This window comes from Etheostoma spectabile, chromosome 14 (assembly GCF_008692095.1).
Source record: "Etheostoma spectabile isolate EspeVRDwgs_2016 chromosome 14, UIUC_Espe_1.0, whole genome shotgun sequence".
Classification (NCBI taxonomy): Eukaryota; Metazoa; Chordata; class Actinopteri; order Perciformes; family Percidae; genus Etheostoma; species Etheostoma spectabile.
In genome coordinates, this window is record NC_045746.1 from 15,285,782 (window position 1) to 15,292,166 (window position 6,385).

Consider the following 6,385-nt stretch of genomic DNA (forward strand, 5'->3'; position numbering starts at 1 on the left):
TGTACTAAGTTGCATATGACAATAAACTTGAACTCGTATATATGAGAATTTCTCCACAGGCATAGAAGACATTAACATACAGTATGTTTGCACAACAAGGTGCAGAATAATGATGAGAATACGCAAAACGTCGACAGGTACATAGTACAATTAAATCATGTGAATAGATTGAATATTCACACATTTCAGCACATATTTTAAATGTGTAGGAGACCTATTTGATGGAACTTTGTTTGGCATGAAATTCTTAATATGAAAAAATAGCTTGATATTAAAGCCACTGGTTGCACTAGCCAATCAAAACGAGAGCCAAATCCCAAACACCCGAGACAATAAACATTGATAAAAAAAACAACCTTAAAATGAGACAGTCAGTAAATGCCAAAATCGGTAGAAAACTCAAAAACATTGAGTACATACAGTAATTTAAAGCACATGCTTTCATATTTTCCTAAAAAGTAATTTATTCTGCTGTGCTTATCCTCTAAAAAATTCAGTTTTTTTTCCTATTACCCATCTAATCTTTAATAGAAACAATATATTTTCTTATGCTTATTATTATTATTATTATTATTATTATTATTTTAATTCTATGGATTTTTACATATATTGTCTCATTTAAAAAATGTTTATATCAATTATCAATGTGGTAATTGTCTTGGGTGTTTGTGACCTGGCCTCCCTTTTAACTTGTTGTTGCAGTGTGTGGCTTGAATCTAAAGAACTGTGAGATTTTTTATACTGAAGATTGTGAACTTGATGCCTGATGAAGGTCAGTGATTGAAACACTGCATCTCCAATAAACTCAGTGTTCCACCTTTTCTTTGCATACACGAAGCATTGCACGTATAGACACACACCTGCTGGCAGTCATGTAAAAATACTCTGTGAGTCTGCTATTTGTAAAAGCAATACGATCATTACTCATTTATGCAAACCATGCGTATTACTGTTAACGTATGGCTGTGGGCACACAGTCAAATGCACACTGAAGTCAGTGTCAGGCAGTAACTCATGCACTAGGCTGTTGGGGACCTTTGAGCTTCTTTGCCGCTCCTACACCAATTACAGCCTTATTTATGAATTTGAGCACAGGTGACCTTCTCGAAGAGGAGACGTAAATTTGTTTGTCTGGAGAATGGTGTAACAAATGGCATTTTGGGACGGCTCGAGCTTCATCTCTATCAATCTGTCTTCTCTCTCTCTCTCTCTCTCTCTCTCTCTCTCTCTCTCTCTCTCTCTCTCTCTCTCTCTCTCTCTCTCTCTTCCCTTGGCATTCTCTTCACACTTCAATAATAACTCATCAACTGGTCAGCTGGTCAGCTATCTAGTCAGTCATATAGAAAAGGCAGTCAGCAAGTTGGTCATCTTGATTGCCAGACAAAGGCCAGTGGACCTAGAACTAAACTGTAGCACATGGTATATCCGAGACTAGACTTAAGATGCATTTCTAAGGCAGAGACTCACAGTTGCGTTCTTGTTATTCCGTCTCTCTCCCGCTTTTGCTCTCCTTTATGCAGCCTATGAGGACATTTCAGGGCAGCCTGCCAGCTCATGTGCGTGACTGGATTGGTAGACATTTGCCTGAGTGAGAGACAGGTCACGCTGAAAAAGAGCTAGGCCTCTCTCTCTCTCTCTCTACAGCTTCCACAGTCCTCTGTTTGTGCTTACACTTCCTGTGAAAAACATAACTGACTCCTGAAGAATGTTCCCAATAGAGATGGGGGGGGGGGGGGTTATTTTACACAGAGATGAAGTTTTACACTGAGGGTCCTCTGGGTCCAGAGCTCTGGTGACTGACGGCTTTCAGGGCAGCATAATGTTCAAAAACATGAAATGCATTGAAATACTGGGGCAGGGCTTAGTCGAATGATCAAACAGAATACACATACACAAATTATTTACATATCTTGGTTGTCGTTTGTCTTCAAAATAACCAAGAAAAAAAATTAATTAAAAGTTCAGAACACATTTGTGCTGAAATAATAAATCGGATTATTTGATTAAAACAGTTTTGATCATGTTTGCTGACAGAACATTTGTTGGTTCAACCTTCTCAATTGTGCGGATTTGCTTCTTTTGATACCTTTGAGTTTTTTTGTTTTTGTTTTTACTGTTAAAGTTATAGTGTGTCCACATGATACAGCCTTCCATTGTCACGCGTGCGCCGGCACCCTTCCCCCACACAGTTGCTAGTAGCCAAGGAAGACACGGAGGATTAAAAAACACGATGGACTCTTCAGAAGAGGTAATTAACTTCACTCGAGCTTCTGCGTGGGAAAGTCACCAGACGCCACAATCTTCTGAACATAGCGATGCTGAGAAATACAGAGAGAGTTGTGTGGAGCTGATAGTCTTAATTAGCTTTGTATCAACTCTTTTGGCACTGGCTTGAATGTAACGGACATTCAATAATATCAAAAAGTTCACATTGTGAATTGTTCACTACTTTCCAAAATGAAGACTAAATGATTAATAGATTAGTAAAAGAAATTGCCTTTGCCACGTCTGTCAGCTCAAAATTGAGGGTTTGGTTAAATTAGTGACAGGGATCTTTAACCGATATGCATCAGTGAACGGGTTTTGAGACTGTGGGTGCAATCTCAGTTTCAGTTAGAGACCAAAGTTTAGAACATTTTCTTTCTCTCTTTTTCCACACTCTCTATCATCCTCTCTCAGTTGCAGCTTGGTCTTTAAAAGAGTGTCTCTGTCCTCCCACTTTCTTGCTTCATCCATCCTGCAGTCTCCACTCCCACACCGGCTAGCTTGCAAACAGACCCAGCTGGCCATAATGATGACAAATCAGCCCAAATATTTATGTCCATTGAGTTTCACTTTGGCGCTGACCACGACTCGCTCTGTGCTCTTTCTTTACAGATCCCTCTGCGGCGGTCACCTCACTCGCAGCCAAACCGCTGTAATCACTTTCCACAAACACACTTCAGCCCCGGTTATGTCACCTAAACACCGGTTGACCTTTAATGTCCGTAGAGAACCAAGTTTAAGGTTGGCCGAGGAGTGGTATAAACATAGAAGCTTGCAGTGTGCTTGTGTCGATTTTTTGTTTGGGTCCGCCGACCAACCTGTTCTGGAAATGCGATGTGCGCTGTATCTTTTAGCGGGAAATGTGTTTGTCCCAGGTCCCACTCACTTTGCAGAAATTAAACAAGAATCTGAGGGGATGGAGGACCATACTGAGAGTAACCTGTTTGAAATGGATTCTAAAAATATTTGAACAAAAGACCAGAGACAGTTGCATTTCTTGACTCGCAATTCAAAATCAAAGATCTTGAAGTATTTATTGCATGGCACTGTAATGCACTTTAAATCAAAGAGAAAGAAAGATTTGAAAAATACATCAGACAATACAGACATCCAATATATTCATTTTATATATATATATATATATATATATATATATATATATATATATATATATATATCCAATGATTTAACTCAAGGAAACAACAGTCTATACTGTGAAATATAACATTAACCTCCTGTGTTTCTCTACATCATGCATATCTTTAAGGTATGCATTGTTGCAACATTATTTCCTGATACCAATAACTGGTACAGACTACCATCCCATCCCATTTTAAATCAGTATCCCTGCTGGAACATTTAGTTAAGTTTTATTTCAGATGAGGTAACATAAGGCCAGGGATAATTGCTGTGATTGCCTTGACTGAATGTAACTGATAGTGGAAACATTGGGGTTTCAATATTAATGAAGAAACTGCATTTTGTGTGGATCAATCTCATCATGGTCAATACTAAATCTTCTTCATGAATTCAGTATGGATGTCCCTATCACATACCTACATTTCTAGTTTTTATTTGTTGTATGCTGCTGTAATTGTTGCTGTGTTGTATATATTTTATGTTATGTTTGGAACTCTTAAAAAAACAGATACCTTATACGATTTCAACCAACAGTGTGTGTCAGAGTAGTAACAGAAGAGGTGATGTTTGGGATATTTAAGGTGGTTTCAAGCTTTTCATAAACAATAAGGGGGAACCCAACCTTCAAGTGTTGTTGGACTCAGTTTCTCCAATTTAACTTTAAGGAATTCATCTTCTGATACAGCACACATTCTGACATCCTCTTTGGAGGATCTTCATGGTCATGAGAACTAAATGGGTAGTAAAGTGTTCACCGGTCCTACAACTTGTTTAAGAGCCTTCATTGTCAATTCATTCATAAAGCATAGAAGCATTATATGATTTATTTTTTTACCCACACCTTCTCCTTACAATGCTTCTCTCCTGATAAAAGACTTGAAAAAAATTCTTTTCTAGGTCATACGCTTGCATTTTTCTTTACACATTTATTTTTAGTCTTCTAAACTGTGGTGATTCGTGACTAATTATTGATCCCACAGTACTTCTCTGGATGAAAGTACCAATTAAATTCTTACAAAGAAGTGTAAATAAATGAAGCCGCTAAAAAAGCACTATAATTCCAATTCCCTCTGTGTGTTGTATTTCAGTGCCAGATTTATAAAAGGTAATAATAGTTTTATTCTCGTATCATGTTATATCACTTTCTAAAATAAATGCCCCATTCCCAATTTATTCTTATAGTTAAATGACCCAATACTATTCACCCATTATGTCACCCCCTTGCAGCTGAGACTGTGTTTTTAAACGGTGACGCTTCATAAAGCATGCTTTGTTTACATCCATAGCTCTTGTCCTCTCTGTCAGATAATATGTATGCATCCTCTCTCTCCCCCCTGGGAAAGAAATGGCCTCTATTTTAACTCTGGGGCTCTGTATCCAGACACATGGGTCCTGACACGGAAGACAACATCCCGCTCTTATCTGCCCCAAAGTGAAACTGAGAGGGGGAAAAAAGAGGGGGAATAAGAAAAAAGAAAGCAAGTTAGAGGATAAGGCAGTAAGCATAAACAAAGACGAGGAGAGAAACAGGAAGAGTGAAAGAGCCCCGTTCTCTGCTTTGAGAGATACTGGAGATGGACCAATCAGCATGTTTAAAATTAGCCCCCTGCGTCATTGTCCACAGCAGTGTTGGCTTACCACTGTCCCAGATCCCAGGGCTTTTGTGTATTTTTGTTGTTGTTGGAGGAAGCCTAGTGGAAGGCCAAGGAGAATCAGACAGTCAAAATGACTCCTGCACTTTAATCTGTCCTTTTCTTATGTGCACTTTTATCCTATATTTCCTTCTTTTCTTTTTCCTCCTTCCTACTCTCTGTTTTGGCTGTTCTCTTAGGCCTTCTCCATACCTGTAACTGCCTCACTCTACCCTTCTTCTTTCTCTCATCCCCCTTCTGTCCTTTACTCTCTCCATGCCCCCGTGTAAAAAGGGCTCCCAGTCGTCCCTATCAGGATACATTTGCCTGTAGAATCATCAGTGTTCCATTCCCACATGAGTTGGGTATGTTTGCTATTCACCCGTCTGGCTATGGGTTTACCTCGACAGGCATAGACAAAGAGAAAAAGAGCAAGGCTTGAAAACAGGAGGCAAAACGACTACAGCCAACAGCTCTTTTTTTCTTTCAGTGCCTTTACTAGCGGCATACATGTTTAAGGCTAAAGGTTTTAAAGCAGCAATCCAGGATGGATGTGGGATTTGTGTTCCTCTTGTGCTTAGAGGCGGATGTAAACGGGCCAGCCACAGAGCTAGCTGTTAGTTCTGGCAGTTTGGAAGGGATGCCTCTGGGACCATGCTTGTCTTTAAGAGTCTGTGCAGAGACTTTGCCAGCATGAATTAATGGAGGATGAGCTGAGAGGCTTTTTTCTTCAATTTAAGAAGACTGCTTGTCATTTTTTGTGGCAGGTTTTCTTGTGTGTTCCTGTCTTGAGTGACTCATTGAACACACAAACACAGGAACACGCAGAAGAGAAAAAAAAAAAAACATGCCCTGGCACACATGTGCACCTTCCTGCATATTGAGAACTGAGCTTGAGTAGTGCTGTTTTGGCTGTGAGGGTTTGGGCTGGGTTGGGTTGGTTTACTGATATTGACAGTGTGGCCTTGTCTGGCCTCTTGCCAGTGTTGAGCTAGCTCTCGCTGGCTGCTCTGGCCTCCTATAAATCAGGGCCAATTACCACGGTGGTGAACAGCCACCTCTCCTCCAGTCGCAGCCATGCCCTGCAGAGTGCAGGGAGGCAGCGAGAAAGGCAGGGAAGCCACAGCCCTGCTTTCATTCTAATTAGTGCTACAGCTGCCCTCCCCTCTGTTTGGCAAACATTGCATACTCACATATATGTTTTCAGACACTTCATCTAAAGATATAGTCAACTCGGAAAACCAACCAACCAACTTCCCAGGTGATATCTGCAGAGATGCCATCCCATAAACATATATGGAATTGAATTTTTTTATAGTCCTTTAATCTTAAATATCTTGCTCTTAGTT

General features: G+C 39.9%; 1 protein-coding gene across 7 annotated transcripts in view; it reads left to right on the forward strand.

The window, feature by feature from the left end:
- rbms3 (RNA binding motif, single stranded interacting protein) overlaps positions 1 to 6,385 on the forward strand; it is a 277,803-nt gene that overhangs the window by 119,901 nt on the left and 151,517 nt on the right. The gene's annotated exons all lie outside the window — the stretch shown is intronic.